This window comes from Lissotriton helveticus, chromosome 3_1 (genome assembly GCF_964261635.1).
Source record: "Lissotriton helveticus chromosome 3_1, aLisHel1.1, whole genome shotgun sequence".
Classification (NCBI taxonomy): Eukaryota; Metazoa; Chordata; class Amphibia; order Caudata; family Salamandridae; genus Lissotriton; species Lissotriton helveticus.
In genome coordinates, this window is record NC_136061.1 from 973,696,864 (window position 1) to 973,721,595 (window position 24,732).

Consider the following 24,732-nt stretch of genomic DNA (forward strand, 5'->3'; position numbering starts at 1 on the left):
CTTGAGAAGGTGTCTCTGTCACGGAATTTGCCAGTCTGTGGAAGGAGCTGGGCATTAGCTCATCAGGTGGCATCACAGCAGAGAATGAGCTACCTGTGAAGCTTGTGGAGGTGGTTAGGGCTTTGAGGCAAAAAGAGATTGCAGGCAGCTCCTCAGGCTATGGAAACATACATGCCCTTCAACATCAAGGGAGACAGGGGAAGCTCCGTACTGTTATTGAAAGGGAGACTGCTTCAGCCCCGACCCTCCCCTGTGCTGAGGGAGCCTGTGGATGCTTCCAATTATCATCTGTAGCTGTTGAAGAACCTATCATTTGGACCTTTGGTCTCCGCCCTTGGACTTGCATAGTCTCCAGCTTTGTCCTTGCTTGTCTCTCGCTATTAGCCTATAGCACCACCTCTGTGAGTGCCCTGCAGTTGGAAACTCTAGACTGAGACCAGTGGGTTCTGTGGTACAGTCCCTTTCCCTTTTGGTATCATCTGAAGGCATCCGGCTCGCGTGGCTAAGCTGGCTAAGATGGCGGACGGACTCCCTTAGAGCTCCGGTCAGCCACTCGCCACGCCAACGATTTTAGCTGCCGCCGCATGCCTTGATCACCACCAACAGATGTAGGAAATTGCAGGGACCTCCTGGGACGCCTCGAGGACAAACGGCGGATCCGAGTTATGCCCGCACTGGCCCTGGAAGACCTCGACCGAGCCTTCACCAAAATGGCGGCGCCCAGTTACTGACGAGGAGGGTCCCGAGTGACCAGTGCGACCCTTTCTGCTGGGTCCCGGAGTGCGCCACACACCGCATCGGAAGCGCTGCCCCTTGCTAAACGCGGCGGTGTCGGGGGAGGAGTCGCGATACCAGGACCCGCCGAGGAGACCCGGCGACCAGAAGTCGGCGCGGGACCTTTCTACCACGGGAGACTCGAACGGAGGTGACCCCTGGAGGCCCAATGCACCAGGGGGACGCGGAAGCCGGTGAGGACCCAGCCGACCACCCCTGGACACTGGAAAGGCCGCCCGCAGATATCCCTGAGACCTTCCCATTCCAAGATGGCGCCGCCGAAATGAGCCCGCGAGGGACAGGGGCAGAACGACCATAGCGACCAGTGGGGGTCCCTTGAGACTGGCGCCCAAGTGACAATTCCAGTGGCAACCCGAGGCGGAGGGTGACAGGACGCAGCAACACGTGCGTCCCCGAGGTGAGCTCTGACTCCCCAACTTGAGCCCCAGACCCAAACCCCTCCGGGGAGCATCGACTAGCTGTAACTATATTCTGCAGGGGAACCGGGAGTGGCGGGCAGCAGTGAAGGAGTCCCCCGACCACCCCGGTGACACGATAGAAGATCAGACGGAACGGGGTACGCTCACTCGGAGGGCCCCCTACCTCTCATATCGAGGGCGAACCACAAGCCCCCCCCAGTCGGGTGTCAGGGGACCCACCTGGAAGAACTACAATAGGCGGAGGGGAAGTCGGAAGCTCGTTCTGCTTGGCGCCGCCGCACATAGGGGGTTTGCATCACATCAGCCGGGCCGGATCGGACCGGTAGATCACCCGCACCACCCATGGGGCAAACGCAGCGAGCGGTGCCAACAACACCGGCGCCGGCACAGAGAAGATCACCATCCCCGGGCCCCTCACGTGGATCAAAGACCGGGGGTCCTATACAGGAATCGGACATGTCCACGAAGCTGGACAAAGTCCTGGCGGCCATCGAGCACTCACGAGTCTCCATGGAAACGAAGTTCGGAGAACTGGCCTCGGATATCACCCTATTGCGAGACGACCATAGAAAGCTGGCAGATAAGGTGAAGCAGGAGAGCCACACGCTCCAAGAACTAAAACCTCAGGTCCAGCTCAACCAAAAAGCCATCAAGGACCTGCAGGAGAAGGTCACCTTCCTGGAACACAAGGCGGACGATTTAGAAGGACGCTCCCGTCGGAGCAACATACGTCTGATCAATCTGCCGGAAGGAGTGGAGAAAGAAGACCCTATTCGATATATCGAGTCTTGGATAAAAACGTTCACCCGGACCCAAGACCTGACGCCGTTCTTCTCAGTAGAAAGGGCACACAGGGTGCCGACTGGACGACCTCGAGCTGGCTTCCCACCCAGGCCATTCCTTTTGAAACTTCTGCATTATCAGGACAGGGACGCAATCCTGCGGGCGGCCAGGCAAGCGAAAGTCCTCAGGGTGGAAGACAAAACTGTGATGGTGTTCCCGGACTATTCCCAAGCAGTACAACGCCAACGCGCCACATTCCTCACAGTAAAGCAAGCCTTGCGTCAACTTAAGATACCATATGCCCTTCTGTTTCCGGCCCGCCTCAAGATCATCTATGAGGATGCCACACACTTCTTCACGGACCCGGCGGAGGCTCGACACTGGTTGGATCACCGCAGTCAGCCGCGATCGGACCACGAGGACACACCGTCGAGCACGGCATCCAGCAGACGGCGGCGACTTCGTGCCAGAAAGGTCATGCTCACACAGATGAACCGACCACCGTCGCCCAACGTCAAACGTGTCCCAGACTTGGAACAAATCATAGCAGAGCGACGGAAAGCCATACAGGCAGCGGCGGGGATCGAGCAACTGAACGCCGAACGGGAGGTGGATCGAGGCCCCCACATCTTTACATCCGAAGATGAAGGTCAGAGCGACGTCCGCACCTCCAGAGATGGTTCCGCCTCCCCGCCACTGGTGACCCCACAGACGGCGGACACACTCATCTGATGGTGCCAGACACGCCCAGCGGTAAGATTGCGATGGAAGAGCATCCAGCCGACGGCGGAAGCCGAGAAGACACGCCTAAGGTATGGGTGGTAGCATACACACACACAGAGACACATTATGGCGAGTGGCCTTGACCCCAGATCGGGGTTCCGCCGCCTTACCACCCCCTCACACCAAACGAACTAGAGACAGTACGAGATGTACAGTTTGGGCTCATCGTGCCTTGCAATGGGCCCCTTCAGTTGGGACTGTTTCCCATATGTTGTTACCATGTTAAGCCCCTTTCCTTTTAACCCTGATACCTACACGGGAGGTGGTGTTCTGGTCACGGTGAAATCAAGTATGGAGGGAGGTGATGTGAGCGAGAACGATTCTAGACGTAGCCGAGAGTTGGCGGAGGAGCCAACCATTACGACGGACACAATCACATGACGAAGCCCCCTAACACGGACTTTACCTTTATCACACTAAACGTCAGGGGGCTGCATACGGCAAGTAAACGGTATGCAGTCTATGCCTATCTAAAGAGACAACAGGCACATATAGCTCTCTTACAAGAGACTCACCTGACGACAGCGGAAGTCGACAAGTTACAGAGGAAGTGGAGGGGCGTGATCTGTGCCACAGGGTACTCTGCATTTGCCAGGGGCACACTAATCTGGATCAGACCGGGAGTCCCCTTCTGTGAACAATCCAGGGTGGTAGATAAGGAGGGGCGCTACGTATTATTGGAAGGACAACTGGATGGGCAACCTATCCTGATAGGCAGCATCTATGCCCCCAATGTAGAGCAGAACGTCTTTTGGTCTCGCCTCACAAACACATTGGCACATTACACCCACACCCCTTGGCTCCTAGGAGGGGATTATAACAGTGTTCTAGACACGGCCCTCGACCGGTCCCGTCCCCCACCACCACGATCACCGATATACAGACAGACGGAACTCTTCAACACATGGGTTCGACACTGGGCACTGACGGACACGTGGAGAGCATTGAACCCCACGACGAAACTGTACTCGTTTCACTCCATTCCACACGACCTTCGAGTGCGACTTGACCGATTTCTCTGCTCACCTGATATACACGCCAAAGCTAGACACACAGACTACTTAGGCAGAGTACTGTCAGATCACGACGCCCACGCCCTGACCCTCCGATGGAGACCACCCCACCCCCCAGTTCCTACCTGGAAACTCCCTCGGGAGTGCCTCACAGATCAGGTATTCACACATGAACACGGGGAACACCTGCAGGAACACTTCAGACTCAATGCGGGCTCGGCATCGTCTAGTCTCGTGGAATGGGATGCACACAAAGTGGTGGCGAGGGGACACTGCATCCAACAAGTACTAGGGGTACGACAAGGGCTAGAGCGCGCATTACATGACACAGAACAGAAGTTGGCGACCATGCTACGAGCGGATGACCGCGGCGAAGTGACCCAGCGGCAAATAGCAGAAGCTAAATCAAAATATGCTGAGACACTGCGAGACCTGCGTAAATACAACTTCAGAAAATATGCCGGTAGGATGCACCGGGAGGGCAACAGGGGTGGCACACTCTTGGCATGGGTAGCGCGACAGGATCCCGACCTGAAACCTATCACGGAAATCACAGATCAGACCGGCCATCTCCAAACATCCCAGATAGCAATCATGCAGGTTTTTCACACATATTACTCGCAAATATACCAGACCCCTAACCAAGGCGACACCCTCGCGGCGTCTAACTTCCTAATCCCGTTGCCTATCCCCCAAGTCTCGCCGGCGCTCCGGAAGGACCTAGACAGGAAATTAACACAAGCCGAGATCAAGGCCGCAATAGGGATGCTAGCCAGAAACAAGGCCCCAGGCATGGACGGCTTCCCCCTCGAGTATTACCAGACCTTCTTGCCTTACCTTGTCCCGCGTCTGACGATTATGTTCGAAGATGCACTCGGATTGGGAGTCCTCCCATGCTCCCTCAGGGAATCAATAATAGTATCGTTCCTGAAACCACATAGGGACCCCCTGCTCCCCTCATCCTACAGGCCGATCACACTACTTAACTCGGACTGTAAAATTCTAGGTAAACTGTTAGCGACGAGGTATGCCCAAGTCGTGCCCCAGTTGGTCCATCCCGACCAAAACGGGTTTGTGCCAAACCGCAACACATCCCAAAATCTCCGTAGGCTCTTCCATGTCCAAGACATAACTAGAGCCCAGTTCCCGAATGCAGCTTGCCTCATACTAGACCTCGAAAAGGCGTTTGACACCCTCCTATGGTCATATTTGTTCGACGTCATCGCTAAGAACAACTTTGGCTCCCGCCTAATCGCCTATACCAAGCTCCTGTACACACAACTCAAATCCAGGGTCCGGATCGGCACCTATATCTCCTCGGAATTCACCGTGGACAGAGGGACTAGACAAGGGTGCCCGTTGTCACCCCTCCTGTTTGCCCTGGCGGTCGAACCCTTGGCGATACGCCTAAGACGGGAGGGTGAAGCTTGGGGTATCCCCCTAGCGCACACGTGGCACTGCGTATCTCTATACGCAGATGACCTCCTGATTTATGTTAGGGATGCCACGAGCGACCTGACGTGCATCTGGAGGACACTAGAGGAGTTTGCGATGGTATCGGGCCTAAAAGTCAACTGGGGGAAATCCTCCATATACCCGTTGAGCCCCCATGTGGCCCCCTTCGAGATTCAGATGGGCACACAAACACTGGCCTGGAATGCCGATGCCCCCGATACCTGGGAGTACGGTTGTACCACACCCCGGAAGACTTATACACAGGGAATCACCGTAGGACGCTAGCTGGTCTTCGATCAGCGGTCACCTTCTGGAAGACACTCCCGCTGGCACCAATAGGCAGAGTGGCATTAGCAAAAATGATTATGGTCCCCCGCCTGCTGTATAGTTTCGCGAATCTCCCAGTGATCCCACCGCGTGCATTCTTTGGGGAACTGAACACTCTTCTGACGGACCTGATTTGGGGAGGGGGTCGAAAACGAGTAGCACTCACCACACTCTACCTACCTACCACGGAGGGAGGACTGGGGGCACCGGCCTTCGAGGCATACTTTCTGGCGGCCCAGCTCCAGTGGTTGTCTTATTGGACGGCGGGACGACACACAGGAGAGATCGTCACAGCTAACGGCCCGCTCTCGCAGGCCGCGATTGTCAGACTCCTGCTGCCAGGCACTAAACCACTGCGGACATATCCACGGCAGGTGTCCGTTGCCCGAACGTGCATGATGCGTATACATCGCATGTCCAAAACACAGCCACCATATTCGCCTCTGTTGCCACTGGTGGGTTTTCCTCGTAGAGAGTCGTATTATTCCCCGGGAAGGCTTAGGGTCTGGACAGAACTGGCAATCACGGAAATCGGATCTCTGTTCGAAGATGGACAGTTACAAACGTTCGAACAGATGATGGACCGCTACGACTTGCCCCCCGGACAGTTTTTGCTCCATAGGCAAATACTAGATAGCAGTAATACACACTGGAACTCGGAGGCCGGGGAGCCTGCGACACATCCGGTCATTCACACGATCATGCACATGGGGGTGGGGAGACACCTGGTAACATGGCTTTACAGAGCGATACGATCGCTACTCCTCCCATCCCTCCAGTCTTTACGCCAGAAGTGGGAGACAGACTTCGGCAGAGTGGTCCACGACGGGGAATGGAAATCAGCCCTGGAATTTCCCAAAAAAGTCTCCAGAAACGCAAGGTTCCGTAACATACAATTTAACATACTACACAGGGCCTATCTCACACCGGGCCGCCTCCAACGATTCTTCCCGGATACCCACTTCGAATGCCCCCGATGTCGCACCCCGGGGGCTGACTTCAGACACATGTTTTGGGATTGCCCCACTATCCGCCTGTATTGGGACACGATCCATCGAATACTGGAGGAGGTTACGGGCATTGCCACCATGCCCACGTGGGAGGCAAGCGCACTCGGGATTTTCCGCAAACGGAAGACTGAGAAAACGCAATGCCGATTCCTATCACTAGCAATCCTCCTGGCGAAACGCAGTATTGCCATGCACTGGAGGACCCCAGCGGGGCCACCAGAGGCGGCATGGATCGGTGCGGTACGTAAATGGGGTAAGGCGGAGGAGGAGATACTCCGGGAGGAGGAGGTGCGGGGACATCGCAAACATCCCATATCCCAGGAGTGGGCGCAACTACTATATTCCTTCACACAAGCGACTAGCCCTCAGGAGCCACCTACAGCCCCGCAATCCCCGATACGTCCGACGACACCAACCCCCACGCTTACATAAGCATATCACAGATGCTACGTACATGTCGTGAGCAACCACACTCGGCGACCCAACAACACCTAGACACAAAATACCGACGCTCACTATAGGCATATACCCAATGACCGGAGAATATGTACTCTGTGCTTGGACACAGGTGACCTTGAAAACCCCCCCCTCCCGTCCTTCCCCCACACCCATCCCTCCCCCGAGTTCACTGGTTCACCCCCATAGTTACTGGGTATGGAGACGAGATCGAGTTCGACAGAGTGCACCTCATATATGTTACTCAAGAATTGACTGCAAACATAGAGACACCACGATGCCGCAGGTGTAGTTCACAGACTCACATATCTGAGACGATCCCGCCCACGGGGTGCGCAGATACATTGATGGGATGCCGCATGATGCGCGCTACCAAAGCACACAGAAAGGGACGATCGACAGACACTGGCCCTGAATTGTGAAATGTATAACAGAACCCTGATCTCCAATTGTATCTCAACGACTTACAACATTTTTTGTACTGAACGTTTACCTCGATTGATCACTGAAGTATTGTTTATGTAAATGCAACCAAAAAACCCAATAAACAAATTCAAACAAAAAAATCTGAAGGCATCCGGCTGGAATGCAACTGGCCTGCCACTACCCTCCAACAGATAGCCCAGTGACTACTGGACTATTGGGACTTCAGTAACTGTTCCTAGACACAAGGCAATCGTAACAGAGCTCTGACACCACCAGAGTGGTGTATTCGCCAAGGAAAGGTGGGCACTTCTGTTGCTTTGGGTAGTGGGACAGTGGGCAGACCAGGACATTTGACTTCAAATGAACTGATGAAGCTACATTACTGAAATACAAGTATTGGTTCCATTGCTGCAAGGCTGATAAAGCATATCCCTTTTAAACATCACATCTCTCCACATTTACGCATGCTACATTGGCTGCCAGTGGCTAGTAGAATAAAAATTTAAGGCTCTCACCCTGGCTTTCAGAGCCTTACATGGATCCTGCCCGAATTACTTAAAAACTCGCTTGCCTAGATATACTCAGGCGAGATCCCTCCGCTCCAACCGCTTGGTTCTACTACTCGTTCCATGAGTCAGAAGAGCGCGTTTGGGCGGCAGGACCTTTTCGGCAAGCACTGCACTCCTTTGGAACACTCTGCCACCTGCAATACAGCTGGCACCTTCTAAAACTTGTTTTAGGAGATTGCTGAAGACGTGGCTTTTTATGCATAAGATCTAAGCCACAGGCCCTTCTCTTATCTCCTAGTCTCCTGCTGCACACTCAGTGTCGGGACACTTCCGACGGAGGTAACCGTTCGCGCTTTATAAGATTCGTTATTATTATTATTATTATTATTGTTCTTGCTTTGAGGAGTAACCCTGTAGAACGTGGTCTGTATAATGCAATGTTAACTGTATAGTGCTTAGCATCTTGTGCAATAATAGTGTTTGGGGTCAGAACTCTGGCCAAAAGGGTCATAGAGACTTCTGGTTCTCACTGAGAACCTTAGTTCTATGTGTTGTATATTTTTATTGTATGTATTAAAGTTCTTTTGTTTTTTTAAAGTATAGCACTGACTGGACATTGATCTCATTAGCTAGTTTTACGGAGTATACTTTATTCTGAATGTTTAACCATCTCACGTCCCTGACTTCACTTTTGAACTGCCCTGCCTCGCTACCCTTAGAGAGTCAAGTGCTGGAGAGGGGTACTTAGGTATCCACTTTAGGGTCCAGTAGTTCTGTGGTCCAAGGACATCAGGGGTCATCAGTTCAATTCATGCAGCTGGAGACCAGTAGCCCCCAACTGCCCAGGTGCCTCAGAAAAACAGTTGTAACATCGGTGGTCAAGCGGTGTAGGACAACTAGACCTCAGACTCAGTAAACAAATATCAGCTGAAGAGTCCCGTAGCTAACCATAAGCTACACATAAAATGGCATATAACAAAGGGGAGGAATCTGAACTGCAAGATTTGACATAGCTAAATTAAAACAAATGTATGCTGATGTGTGCTGACTTGGGCTGAAAGGTCTTAAGGCTTAAGGGCAGGAAACAGTTAGCCACCAAAACATTCATTGAAGAAGAGGCCACTAGAACAAATGGTGAGGCAGCGGTAGAAAACTTAGAGGAGAGCACTATTGTCATATGCCATCAATGTTCTTCAGTGTAGGCTTCCTCCAGACCTTTCCCTAGAAGTTCTCCTAGGCTTGCCTTTAGACTTTCTCTCCTTCCCTGTCCCTAGAGTTAATGTTTCCACTACCCCAGAATTCACCTCCTTTGGGGACTGATCTTGCAGAGACATTGAAGACCCAAGAAGCAAAGGATTTAGAAGAGGACAAGGCAAGGGATTTTGTGATGGAGAAGCTAAGGGTGCCCCCCCCCTCCCCAAGCAGCTTCAGGAGCAGTGAAGGGACAGACTTGAAGAATAGTCTTGGAAGGAGAAGCAACAGAAGAGGGAGAAGTAGGAGAAGAAGATAGATAGGGAGGAGAAAGAGAGAGAGAGGGGGGATTTGGAGAAGGAGCAGATAGGCCTGGAAAAAGAAAAGCTCAGATTAGCAGTAGAGAAATGGCTCAGAGTGGGGACTGGGAGTTCCCCTCCAATTCTAAGGAAAACACCACCAATGAAACAAAGCAATTATATACATGTATGTCCCAAGAAATGATATTGTTGGCTGGATCCGTACTTCGGAACTCCAATGTAAGACTTAAAGTCTAAAGGATCAGGGCAACAACTCTACTGAGTTGCCTCACTGCTTCAAAGGATGACTTAGAATGACAATCATCTATAAGAGTACACGAAGAACGCTCTGATTAATGGTTTCGGTTGAAGCTGGACTAGTACTTACAGAGGTTCCTTGAGAACAAGAAGTGTATGGAGCACTGTTTGAGAATTGGATCCATGACATAGTGCGTGACTGGAAGGAGTGGGTGGGAGGCATTGAAGCAAATGATTACCAGTCCCTAAATTAGGTAATGATACCTGGCCCCACTCTAATCCCGGCTGACCTCTGTTCTCCAAGCACAGCACATGCCCCCTCCCACCTACCCTCCATGTCCAGCTTGCTGCCCCTCAATGATCAGCTTGCTGCATCTGCCCCCCCGCCTGCCCTCCATTCTCCATGCACTGCCCATGACTCTCTTCTTCCTGCCTTTTGCGCTCAGCTGCTTGCAACCCCCTGCCCCAACCTTTGTTAACGTGCTGCCCTTGCCCCACTCCTGGCTCCCATCCATTCTCTGTGCAATATCACTGCCAAACTCCCTCCTGCCCCCAGTGCTCAGCTTGCTGCGCCTGCTGTGGCCACTTTGCTGCTTCTGCCCCATCATCCCTGCCCTCCATTTTCTGTGTGCTGCTCCTCCCTCAATTTGCCTGCCCACCATGCTTAGCTTGCTGCCCCTTGCCCTATGTGGTCAGTTTGCTGTCCCCTCCCACCTGCCCTCGGTCCTCTGTGGCATGCCACCTGGCACTGCCCCCTCTCCCATCTGCCCTCCAGGCTTAGCTTGCTGCACCTGCTCCTCTGTGATCAGCCTTCTGCCCCTTCCCCATCATGCCTGCCCTCTTTTTCCGTGCTCTGCCCTTGCCTTCCTCTCCTCTGTGCTCAGCTTGCTGACCCTGCCTATACATAGTCTGTTTGCTGCCCCTTAACCCCTTCAATCTGCTCCCTGTTCTACGTGCACGGCCCCTGTCCCCTCCCCTCTGTGCTCAGCTTGCTGCCCCTGCCTCGTCATGGTAAACTTGCTACCCCATCCTCCTCCCACCTGCTTCCCCTCGCTTGTGCGCTGCTACTCCTCACTCCCACCTGCCCTATGTGCTCAGATTGCTGCCCATGCCAGACTCCCTCCTGTTCTCACTGCTCAGCTTGCTGTCCTTGCTTCCCAAATTCTGTGGGCTGCCTTGACCCCCTTCACTGTGTGCTCCCCTGCTCCCATTCTCTGTGCACTCCTCTGCCCCGTCCTCTGTGTGCTCCACTGCCCCGTTCTTTTTTTTTGATTTTTTTTTTTTATAAATTCTCCAGTATTCAATCTTTCATAGATTCACATGCTTGTATCTTCCCCGTCGTCATGGTGGGAGTCTCCCGGTATATAATAACCATAGCAGTAGAAGAAAAAACTGCCTGGAAGCCATAGAGTAGTGAAACCACTAGGTAACCTCTCCTCCTCATTATGTGGCCCAAACTACAGCCAATCAGCAGCCAGCACCAGCCTACACCATTCCCAGCAGAGCCACCATACCTCAGATTTCCAACCGCCTTCGTGTGAGAAGGAGTCTCCCTGAGCTCTGCTCAGCTTATTCTCTCTTCACTGAACTTTTGACCTTTCACAGTTGGAAGTCAGGTACTGTTCTTCATTATCAAACTTGATTTCTTTCAATATGGCTGAAAACCCCAAGAAGAGCCTTTTCAGAGCTTGCAGGTCCTGTGGCAAGGCCAGACTGTATTCTGAAGATCCTCACAAGGAATGCTTGTACTGTTTGTACCCTAAGCATATTCCTAAGGACTGCAAATATTGCCGCACCTTCTCTGCTAAAACACTGAAGGATAGAGAAGCGCGCCTCTTGTTATGGCTTCAGAAAAGGAAAACTCATGACTCGGAGTCTGAGGGAGAAGCCAAGGGACACACCTCTAAGAAATTGAAAAGAGGGTCCTCTGAGGAAAAGGGTGAGGTGAAGAAACAAAAATCAGGAAGATCTAAGGAAGGTGAACCTTCTACTTCACTCCCTCCAACTCCTCTCAAGCCTTCCTCAGAAAAGAAGGCTCCGTCGTCGCTTCCGTCGACGAAATCTACTGAAATTTCAGTCAGACCGTCGACGAGGCCGTCGACGACCTCGACGACGACCGTCTCGTCAACGACGACGACGACGACAATCTCGACGACGACAGCTTCGTCGACGACGATGACGACGACGACTCCGTCGACGGTGAGTGCCAGACCTTCGTCGACGGCAAGATCTTCGTCGACGAGTATCCCGCCGACGATGCGAATGATTGTCCCGTCGACGGCCCCGTCGACGGCCCCGTCGACGGCCCCGTCGACGGCCCCGTCGACGATGAAAAAATCGTTGGCGATGCCATCTCCAACAAGAATAACATCAACATATATTTCTATAAAGAGCATTGCTCCGTCGACGGGAGCGTTGACGAGCAAAAAAGGTGAATTTTCTACGCCCAAAATTTCACCCTTGCTGCCCTCTACCATTCTGGACTGTCAGGAATCAGAGGAGGAAGGTTCTTGTGGTGTTGCTTACAGTCCTTCGCAACTCCATATTAAACATCAGGATTCCGAGGAGGAAGACCACCAGGAGGCACAGGAACACTTCTCTTTTACGGAGCGGCCGGTCAAAGGCCAGATGAGATACGAGTCATTTCACCAGGCCTACCACTATGATGAGGAAGAAGAGGTGGATACGCCTGTGCGGGAAGAGGCCATGTCGGTGCCTATTTCTTTAATATCGGACCTTAGAAGCATGATTGATAGTTATTATCGTCGCTTTCCTGAAGATAATGCTCCTGCGGCCACTGGAAAAATCTCTCAACCTGCAAAGGAAATACCACTGGCTCAGCCGCCGCCTCCTCCTCTTCAGAAGGAGATCCAAAACGTTATTACAATTCGTGATGACTTAAATGATTCCGATCAGGATGATCAAGAGGAGGAAGGGGAACTTCCTCAGGATGAGGAAGTTGGAGATGAGTGGGATCAATATATTGCTCCAACGTCCCCGGCTTCACCTTTGCCTCAGTCAAGTTCTCCTCCAGAGGACATAGCAAGCTTTCATGATTTGATGGGAAAAGCGGCAAAGAGATTTAAGCTGGATATGCCAATCAAGGAAAGCGAATGCTTCCTTTATGATTTCAAGGAGTCCTCCAGGAAGTCGGTAAGAGCCATTCCTATTATTGAACATATATGGGATGAAGGGCTCAAACTAATGAAGAATCCTGCATCAGTCCCAGCATCCATACCCAAGCTGGACAAAAAGTATCGTGTTGTAGAGAAGGCTCCAGCATGTCTTATTGGTCATCCTCGGCCGGACTCAGTTGTAACTCAAGCAGCGCAAAAGCACTCCAAGAACCCTATGGCAACATGTCTGGTGCCCCCCGATAAGGAGGGCAAGAAGATGGACGGCATAGGTAAACGTTTTGCAGTCATGGCAGCAGCTTCTATCAAGGCTACCAACGCGATGGCCCTTCTGAGCCGATTCAATAGACAGATGTGGTCTGACATCGCTCCGTTACTGTCGCACCTTCCGGAGGACAAGAAAGAGGAGGCGACTACCATCCTGCAGGATGGGGCTAGAGCGGCGTCGGAGTCCATAGACGTGGCAATGGACATAGTGTCTATAGCTTTCCGCCAGATGGCAGGGGCGGTAACCTTACGGAGACAAGGATGGCTCAAGGCTACGTCCTTTCGGCCGGAAGTCCAGGCTAAAATATTGGACATGCCATTCGATGGCGAAAGCCTCTTTGGTAAACAGATTGATGAAACGTTACAAGGGATAAAAGCAGATACTGATACTGCTAGATCCTTGGGATCTTTACAGCAAGGTCGTTATCAGTCCTTTCGTGGACGAGGATCCAGAGGACGCTTTCAACAGCAACGTTCCTCTTACCAATCAAATCGGTACCAACCTTACAACCAACAGGGATACCGCCAATACTCCTCCAACCAGCAATACCGGTCCTCGAACTCTTCTTTCCAACAACAAGGAAGAAGAAGGTCCGCCGCCAGAGGGAAACAAGACTCTGGTCGCAGACAGTGATATTTATCAGGCGCCTCCAATTCCTCTTCAGATCGACCAGTTCCACTACCTCTCTCAGTTTCTTCCGCATTGGCAGTCCATAACATCGGACAGATGGGTATTAGACATCATTACACAGGGTCACACCCTGGAATTTTCGCAAAGGCCTCCAGATCGTCCTCCTCTCTGCAGAGTTCATCAACATATGGCAGCTCTCAAAGCAGAGATCTCATCACTCATTCTGAAAGGAGCGATAGAGGAAGTCCCATCAGACCAGCGAGGAACAGGGTTTTATTCACACTTCTTCCTTATAAGGAAAAAGCAATCATCAAAATGGAGGCAGGTACTGGATCTCAGAGATCTGAACACATACATAAAGAAAATTTCTTTCCGTATGCTGTCCTTGCAGGAAATTCTTCTACTGCTCCGCAAGGGAGACTACATGGTCTCTCTAGACCTGTTGGACGCATACTTCCACATTCCGATACACAAAAAACACAAGAAGTATCTGCGATTCATGGTGGCGGGGCGCCATTACCAGTTCAGAGTTTTGCCTTTCGGCCTGAAGTCTGCCCCCAGAATATTCACAAAATGCATGGCTCCAATAGCGGCGCATTTAAGACAACAAAGTCTCCAGGTGTTTCCATATCTGGACGACTGGTTAATAAAAGGACCATCGTTTCAGGCAACACAGAGATCCCTTCGGAGGTGCACAGATCTCTTCCACAAATTAGGCCTTCGGATAAACAAAGAAAAATCATGTTTTCTTCCGACTTGTACTCTGCAATTCCTAGGAGCAATCTTGAAAACTCAGGAAATGAAAGCTTACCCATCAGAAGAACGGGTAACAAAAATCTTGAATCTGACTGCATCTCTAGCAACAAAAAAGTTCACTTCCATCAGAATATTCAAGTCATTACTGGGAATGATGTCCTCTTGTATCCCATTGATTCCCAATTGCCGTTTACAGATGAGACCGTTGCAAGAAGCCCTGGACAAACAATGGGTCCAAGCCCTGGGTTCCTTCGAAGACAAGCTGGTCATAACCCATCAGATCAAATGTGCAATGTCATGGTGGGGTATCAGGAGCAACCTAACAAAGGGCCTGGTATTCGAAACTCAATCTCCAAGCTACGTCATGACATCAGATGCTTCATTACGAGGTTGGGGGGCACATCTACAAGACCTAGAGGTTCAAGGCCTTTGGTCTCCTCAGGAGACAACACTTCACATCAATCTCTTGGAATTGAAAGCTGTCTTCCTGGGTCTTCAGGCATTCCTTCCCAGGATCCAAGGTTCATCGGTCTTAGTGCGAACGGACAGCACGACAACAATGTTTTACCTGCGCAAGCAAGGTGGAACGAGATCAAAACCTCTGTCGATTCAGGCACAAAGAATCTGGAAATGGCTGCTGTGTCAAAACATATCGCTGCAAGTGGAACATGTTCCAGGAGTAGACAACTCAAAAGCGGATCTGTTAAGCAGGTCATCCGACATTTGCCACGAATGGGAACTATGTCGAATCCAGCTGAATCGGATTTTCAATGTGTGGGGCAAGCCAAGTCTGGACCTGTTTGCAACTCGAGACAACAAGAAGTGCAGACATTATGCCAGCAGGTTCCCCCAACAGGGCTCGAGAGGGAATGCTCTTCACCTCCGATGGACAGGGATATTTGCTTATGCCTTCCCTCCCTTTCCCCTAATTCCCTTATTATTGAGGAAAATGAGATCAGAACCTTGCCAAATAATACTGATAGCCCCAGCCTGGCCGAGGCAGTTTTGGTATACAGAGCTTCTCCAGTTGTCGGTGGAGCCAAGAATTCAGCTACCACCAACCAGGGATTTGATTTCCATGAACAAAGGCCAAGTACTTCATCCGCAATTGACATCTCTAAAATTGTCGGCTTGGAACCTTTTGAGCACGAGTTCCAGTCATTAAATATCACCCCGGAATGTCGTGAAATCTTGCAAAGTTCCGCAGCGCTGTCTACCAACAAAACATATTCCGCTAAATGGAAGCGATTCTGTATTTGGGGCCTTGCTCATGCAGTACATCCTTTGACGTCTTCTCCAGAGCAAATTCTTCCTTATTTATTGCATTTAGCCAGATCAGGGCTTGCGCACTCGTCTATTAAAGTCCATTTGGCAGCAATATCTAGATACAGAAGATCTCCAGGATGTCCATCTTTGTGGTCTAACAGACTGATCAAGGAGTTTTTAAAAGGACTATTCAGAAGGTTCCCTCCAATTAAGCGTCCTCCACCCACATGGCAACTTAACACAGTCTTGTCACAACTTATGAAAGCTCCGTTCGAGCCTATCCACAAATCTGAACTGCAATTTCTGTCATGGAAAGTTGCATTACTGCTGGCGCTCACATCAGCCAGAAGGGTTAGCGAGATCCAAGCTTTTTCTATACAGGATCCCTTCATACAATTCAGGCCAGATAAGGTGATGCTAAGAACTAATCCGAAGTTTGTACCTAAAATACCTTCGTCTTTTCATCTAAACGAACCAGTGATCCTACCTACATATTTTAAAAATCCTTCTACAGCGGCTGAGAAAGCTCTCCATACTTTAGACATTGGCAGATGCCTAAAGTTCTACATTGAAAAGACTAAAAGCTTTCGCAAATCAAACCAACTGTTTGTCTCCTACTCGGGGCCCAGAAAAGGTCTGGCCCTGTCACGTTCCTCCATCTCCAGATGGATTGCATCCGCCATTGTTTTTTGTCAGGAGAAAGCAGGAAGGCCTCTCGACATGAAAGTCCGTGCCCACGATACAAGGAAGATGGCGACGTCTTCTGCATTGCTAGCAGGAGTATCACTTCCAGACATATGCAGAGCAGCGACTTGGTCGAATGTGCATACATTCACGAAACATTACTGTCTGGACACGGAATGGAAAACAGATGCGGCAGTGGGACAGGCAGTTCTACGACATCTTTTTAAATAAGGTACATGTTTATGAATGTTATTCAAATGTTTTTTCTATATAATGTGGTTTTTCCATATGTGCTAATATCTGAAATAGCAAAGTTTTATTGTTAGTATTTTCTTTTTCTGAAAGGAATTTATGGCACGCAGCCCCGAGAAAAGAAAGGGGTCTAGCCTAGAAACGCTCTAACTACAAATACTGCTATCTACTCTGATACAAGCATGTGAATCTATGAAAGATTGAATACTGGAGAAAGAACTAGTTACTTACCTGTACACTATGGTTCTCCAGTATTATCTTTCATAGATTCACATGCGCCCTCCCGCCTCCCCGTTTCCTTTAGGCAGACCACCTTTTTATCTCTGGTTTCCTGCATAGCTCACTCTTGGGCGGTAGGAAATCTGAGGTATGGTGGCTCTGCTGGGAATGGTGTAGGCTGGTGCTGGCTGCTGATTGGCTGTAGTTTGGGCCACATAATGAGGAGGAGAGGTTACCTAGTGGTTTCACTACTCTATGGCTTCCAGGCAGTTTTTTCTTCTACTGCTATGGTTATTATATACCGGGAGACTCCCACCATGACGACGGGGAAGATACAAGCATGTGAATCTATGAAAGATAATACTGGAGAACCATAGTGTACAGGTAAGTAACTAGTTCTTTCTGTTAGAAACTGGAATACACAAAATATAAAATGGAAAGGCCAACAAATACATAAAACGCAAAGAGTTCCGCCAGAGCAAGGAAGGATCCGGTCCCCCCTCTGTGGTGGCATGGAAAAGAGGGCTAGATTTTTGCATGGGACTGGGGCAGCCGATTTTTGTAGCCCGAGGATGCCCACGAAAGCATTATAGAATCTGGAAACGCTGGGCTGAGTTCAGGGGCCTGTGGCTTGCGCCGCCGGTGGAACGGGAAGACACTCCGGAGGTGTGATGTAGGAGCCATGATAGCAAATATACATGGGCAGTCTTTTAGGTGTGCTATGTGTAGGAGACTTGCGGCAGATCTAGTGCGACTCGGGGGGGGGGGGTCCAGGGGAGGGGGGAGTTGGGGGAGGGGGAGTTGGGGTGGGTGGGAGCGGTGGGGGGTGTGGGGGGGTTGTCTAGTATGGTTTCTGTTTATATATTTGTTTTGGGAAAAGAAAAGATGATTGCATTTCACTTGCTGTTGTATATTTGTCCTGGAGATGCCTGTGGTGTGCAGAGCTCTGCAGAATGTGTGCAGTCTATCAATAAAATCTGTTTTAAAAAAAAAAAACAAAGAGTTCTCCAGATAATTAAAAATTAATGAATGCGAGATAAAACAAGACAAGAGACCGTAAAAACAGTTAATTAGTCTTGCAAATCCAACAATGATAATACAGCCTGTCGACATAGGGAAGCTTCCTTTAGACAGCGACATATGTAAACTTAAACATTCAGTAAATTATAAAACTCAGCAAATCACCATTACTCTAGAAGCCGAACAAGGCATCTCCAACCAGCCTCCTACACCACTCCCACATTTTCGATTGTGAGCGGGCGCTGGGCATTAACCCTCCATCCCTTGATGGAGGCCCAAATACTCAGTCCCAGCTCCCTCATCTTCCTACCTCTCCTTGAATATAGGGAGGATTCTATATTGTGTATCCCTAGGAGTCGAGCAAACCAAATTTGAAAGGTGGGGGCTAGGGGGCCCTTCCATCCTGCCGCTAAAAGTATCCAAAGGACTGCCATACATATAAAGACAAAAGTTTCCTCATCCTTACTGAAGCCCAGACTACTATCATGCCCCATTAACATTAGGGTAGGGAATAGGTCGATCTTAACTCCTAGCAGCCCCTCCCAAAAAAACACAATCTCTCCTAGAATTGCACTTAGTTTTTCACATTGATTAAACATGTGTATCAGATCGGCGGGCCCTTCTCCACACCTTGGACACTTATCCTCCTCTTTTCCCCAATCATACAATTTGGCTGGTGTAAAATAGAGATCGAAAAGGGTTTTATAGTGTTGGGCTCTTAGATTAGTAGATCGAAATAGTTTTCCTGCTAAATGCAGCGCCTTATACAAATCTATATCAGGATCATTTAGCTTCATTGCCCAAGAGGCCTCAAATTTTTCTAGATCATCTTGAACACTCAGTAGTAAAGAGCTATATATCATTTTAATTTTAGATCCGCCCCCTAATAAGTACTCAATCATGTTTATTCTACCCCCCAGAGATATCCGCGGCCTAATACCGATAAAATATTATGGATTTGTACAAATTTAAAGCCTTAATTTGCCTGAATACCAAATTTCTGCTGTATGGTACTGAATCCCAACATTAGATCCCCCTCGAAAATATCGCTAATTTTTCTAACTCCTTGTTGCTCCCAGATTCTACCCATCCTATCATATATCAATTGCGGGAATACGCTTGAGTTCCATAGAGGAGTATAGTAATTTATTTTTGGGATTACCAGAGTTCTTTGCATCACCTTCCACACCTCCCAGGCACTGGCCATTAACTTATACTGTATTTTTTTTAATAATATCGCCTATCTGTTTTACGGAGCAATAGCTCTATGGCCTCTCTGCCAAGCATCAACTCATATATAGTTGGAAGAATATGGCTGCTTGGTATCATAACCGTTTGGCTTCTTCCCGAGTCAAATAATTTTGCCATCTTACTCAGCAGGCAGGCCCAAAGATAAAATCTAACATTCGGGATCGCAAGCCCTCCCCTTTCCTGTGGGAGAGACATGAATTTCATAGCACGTCTGACTTTCCCATATTGCCACATGAAATTCATAAATGTTGACTCTATTGATTTCATTATTGCTTCATCGATCATACATGGAATAGATCGGAGCAGATACAATATTTTGGGAAGCATAGTCATTTTTAATACATTGCCCCTCCCTATTATAGACCAGTGCAAATCGTCTATTCTTTTTAGGTCAGCTGAGATTGACTTCATCAGCGGATCAAAATTAACCCTTATTATTGTATCTGTTGCGGGACTTATTCTAACCCCAAGATTGATTGCACTTTCTGTGCATCTTAAGTCATTCATTTTAATATTATTAGTGCAGACTATCTGGGTCTTACTTTATTTCAGTAGATAGCCTGACCTCTGCCCAAATTCCCTTGTAATCTCAGTGATTGATCTCATAGCTCTAACTGGATCCAGAGTTATTAAGGCCAGGTCGTCCGCATAGGCCAGTAGCTTGGTCTCAAAACCATTGGTAACTATTGGCTTGATGTTATGACAACTCAATAGTCTTTCTATCAACGGATCAATATATAAGGCGAAGAGTATTGGTGAGCAGGGACAGCCCTGTCTTGCCCCTCTAGAGATAAAGATCTTATCCGAGCTGCCCCCCATTAGTTGAATTCTAGACTTTGGCTCCAAGTACATTGCCTTAATGGCCTTAGTTATTCTGTGGCCGAACCCCCTTAATTCCAATATCCCCCACAAATACCTCCATGTGACTTAATCAACGGCTTTTTCCGCGTCGAGAAGAATCATGGCCATCTGTCCCCCTGTGGCCGCCTGAATATCTAAAAGTGTGATGGTCCGCCTTATATGATCCGTTGTTCCGCGCCCTGGGATAAACCCATGCTGCCACGGGGAGACCAAACCGCCAATGACCCTTCTCAACCTCTTCGCCAGCACCTTTGAATAAACTTTAGTATATGCATTGATGAGGGATATTGGTCGATAAGACGCTGGGTTATCTTTTGGTTTCCCTTTTTTGTGGAACACTACTATATTGGTTTCCTTCCAGGATTCTGGGATTTCACCAGTATACAATATACCATTAAATAGATACAGCAATATAGGGGCAATTTCTCTCTGGATACATTTATAAACTTCCAGGGGAATACAGTCAGGGCCAGCTGCCTTTCCTGATGACATTTGTTGAAGGGCTTCAGTAATTTCCTCTATCGAAATCTTTTTCTCTAATTCTTCCTGTGCCTGACTGTCCAACTGGGGTCCCACTCCCACATCTTCCATACTGTAGGCTTCCGTGCAAATCTCTTCTTTATACAGTTTTTGATATAGTCCTTAAAGACCTTGAGTATACCATCAGGCTCCGTATACACCTGATCCCCCTCCCGTATATCTGTTATTATATTCCTGGTACTTTCCTATCTAATACGGAGTGCTATAAGTTTACCCGCCTGTTCTCCCGTCTAATATACCCTACCCCTGTGTGTTTGGTACTCATCTGCGGCTTTCTGAGCTAACCATTTATGCAGCTCGGATTTAATGGTCAGGATCCTATACTGAATCTCGGAGACCTCTATTCCCTGGCCTATATCTTCAGTATTTTGTTCTTCTTCAATCGATAGCTCTCTCAGCAATCTATCATTTTCCATCCGTGCTTCTTTCCTTAACCTGGCAGTAAAACTAATCGTTTCCCCTCTAAAGGAGGCTTTAAATGTTTCCCAGACTGTGTTCCGGGACGCACTATATCAATTCATGTCGCAATAGGGTCGATACAGGAGTTCCACAAGGGTCGACACTGAGTCCCCTGCTTTTTAATGTTTATTTGACTCCCCTTGTTTACTTGGCTGAGAGATTGGGTGCGAAAATAATGGCCTATGCCGACGACACCCAACTTCTCTTCACTTGGGACAAGAATAATCTTTGTACTGATGGGGTCCGGCAGTGCTTGTCCTCAGTGTTCGCCTGGCTTGCCTGGGCCTGCATCAAGTGCAATGAGGACAAGTCAGAGATTCTTCTGTACGGGCATTTCCCGGTGGCTTTTAAGGAATCCATCTGGCCTAGTGGATTGCCTTGCCCCGTTGGGGACTGTGGGGTTGCAAGAAACTTGGGGATTTAGTTCGGAGCGGATTTATGCTTCCGGGAACAAATCACGCGACTGGCGGGTACTTGTTTTGGAACCCTAACCACTCTCCGGAAGTTTTTTCCTCTCCTTCCCCAAGAGGCAAAAGAAACAGTGGCCAGAGCACTTATATTCTCACGTCTGGATTACGCCCTTTACATCGGTGCGCCTGATTTTTTGCTTCGCAAATTACAGGTGGTTCAGAACGCGGCAGTAAGGCTGCTCTTTGACATCCCTAGGAGACTCAGCGTTCGTAAGCAGCTCTCACAGCTACATTGGCTACCAGTTACTCTTAGAGTAAGCTTTAAGATCTTGGTTCTGGCCTTCAAAGCCTTACATGGCCCATGTCCTTCCTACCTAAGGGACAGATTTGCTTTCTACCATCCTCCTCGTCAATTGCGATCTGCCTCCCTTAGATATCTGGTTATTCCCAGATTTAAGAGAGCTCGACTAGGGGGACAATCCTTGACGGTTAGAGCTGCTCAGCTGTGGAACAAACTTCCCGACGTCCTCAGGCATACGACTAACCTCACATATTTTAAAACACATTTGAAAACTCACTTATTCAGGCAAGCCTTGTAGACTATCTGTTTTTATTTCTGCTGACACCTGATCCTCTCCCGCACCAGGACAGTTTCGACTAATAGTTCGCGTTATAAGTAACTATATAACATACATTACATAACAATAGTCTTCCTGTCAAAGGTCCATTTTGAGTAGCTCTTATTTGGGGAGTCCATTTCAAGCTGTAGAACTAACGGATTATGATCAGATATTGCTTTTGGTAGTTTCTAAATCCTTGTTTTTTTTATTTCTGTTGCAGATATTTTAAAAAAATCCAGCTTTGTATACTTTTTATGCGGGCAGGAAAAATACGTAAATTCTGCCTTGTTGGGTTCTTTGTTCCCCCAAACATCTGCCAGCCCATGAGAGGTGATTAAAGAGTTCAAGGCTCGGTATACCTTGGGTTTACGCCCACGTACACATTATTATTAACCAGGTCAACAGAAATATTAAAGTCCTCGCTTAATACCATTGGTCTCGTCCATGTCAACTCCACTTCAAGTTGATAAAAAATCTCAGGGTCATCTTGGTTAGACCCATATATTGTACACAAGGTGATTCCTATTCCAAGTTCCACCACCACCCACCTCCCATGGGTATCTATTACTTTGCGTTTTACACCACCAAGGGCACACTTACCCAATATTGCTACGTCCCTGGTGGTAGATGTTTTGGGGGAACAAGCCAGTAAATCATATCCCTTGATATTCAATGAATTCCTTTTTGCCCAAGGTAAATGGGTCTCCTGTAAGCAAACCACAGCTACAGTGTTTGACCTTACAAATTCCCCCAACCGTTGCCTCTTACTCCAATCATTTAAGCCCCCTACATTCACTGTACATATCTTAAGCTTCCCCATTTTCCTTTATAGGATTGCACCATCCCTTATTACTCACATATTTCACCTGTTTTATGTTCAAGACCTTCAAACAAGTTTCAAAATAATGCTGGGTATTCTTTTCCTCCCCGTGACCCTCCCCACCTTCCCCTCCCCCCCCTTCCTAGTCCCCCACCTCCCCAGTGAAGAGCTCAGACCTTGGTCTGTGCATAGGATGTTCACAGCATTCGCGACATGGCTACTCCCGATCCGTAAATACCGTAAGTTACCCCAACTAATCCTATTATTTAATAGGTCTAGTTCCACTCGTTCATGACATTACCCTTTTTCTCCCCACTGACTTCCCCTACTCCATTCTTACCCTATATATATATATATATTTTTTATTTTTTTTTATTTTTAGACACCTCGCCTTTTGGAGTAAGAACTTATACCGCTTTCAACAAGGAAAGCTTATATATCATAAATATCCCCCCTCCTTTTTTTTCTTTATGTGTCCTTAGTGTTTAAATACTCCTTTGCTTTTATTTCCGACGTGAAGTAGCGTGTCTGCCCCTCATGGATCACTTTAAGCTGCGCTGGATTTATTAAATAAATCTGGATGTTTTTCTCCTGAAAGGGTTTTATAAGCTGCCATAACCTCCAGCGTCTCTCCACCGTAGAGTGGCAGAAATCCGGGCGCACGAAGAAGGAGATCTCCCCACTTGTTCTCTTAGACTCAGGTCTTGCCTTATCTGAGATTGCCTGGGAGAGAAGGAAATTGCCAAATAACACAAGTATCGCACTTGGCTTGGACCCTTCTCTTGCTTGCATCCGTGGCTTAAAGGGGGTACGATGTGCTCTTTCAACTTCTGCTGCCCAATTCCAGTCTGAGAGCTCGGGGAACGCAGACTTAAATAACTCAATTATGTATGACCTGGTGTCAGACCCTTCCAACCGCTCCGGAATCCCCAGCACCCTGAGGTTATTCCTCCTTTGTCTGTTTTCAAACTCCTGGAGCTTCCATTGGATATCTTGATTTGGGAGCCTTGAGCTTCCAACTGGGTCGATGCGCTTGCCGCCTCTGATACCGTAGAGACAATTCTCGCCTCGAGGTTAGTCACTCTTTCCCCTATGTTAATACAAGATTTGGAAAGCTTCTTGACAACCCCTTGCATTTTCCTCATAGCGGCCTGCGCTTTCCGGCTGTCTTGGCGTGTTTCTTCCCTGTATGATAAAATAGCCTGATGTATTACTTCCAATGTAGGGGAAGCCAAACTAACCTCTGTGGGGGTTGTGCCAGACAGAGAACCAGACAACTGAGTTGCAGATGAATAATCCCACTTTAAATCCTTTCTTTCACGCCTTTGTGTACCAAGGTGATGGTTAGTTTTTTTTGCTGTTATAGGTTGTGCTATGTCACTATCCTCAGGATCCTTGTCTAAATTGCTTGCCCCTGATGATGTGCTTAACCCATCCTCTGACCATTCTGCCCCCTCTGAGACCAAAAAGAAGCAGTCGCTTGGCTCTTTATCCATTATTCCTCTATTTTTATCCCCTACTAACAGGTCTGTTACCAAGTTCGAGTCGCTTCCCACAGCCACTAAATTGGGTTTCTGAGCTACATTTTCTGTTCTTTGTTGTAATTCAACACAGTCAATACCCGTCTTCTTACCAGCTGCTACCTGCTCTACCAAGGCAGCGCGAGATTCCGGAGAGACCGGTGACACACGGACTTCCGCAATTACAGCAGCACCTCCATTCTCTGCACCAGAGGCACTCTACTCCCTTGCATCAACAACTCCCATGGGGGGGGGGGGGCGGCATCCACCTCTACCCTTTGCCTAACATTAGGCAGAT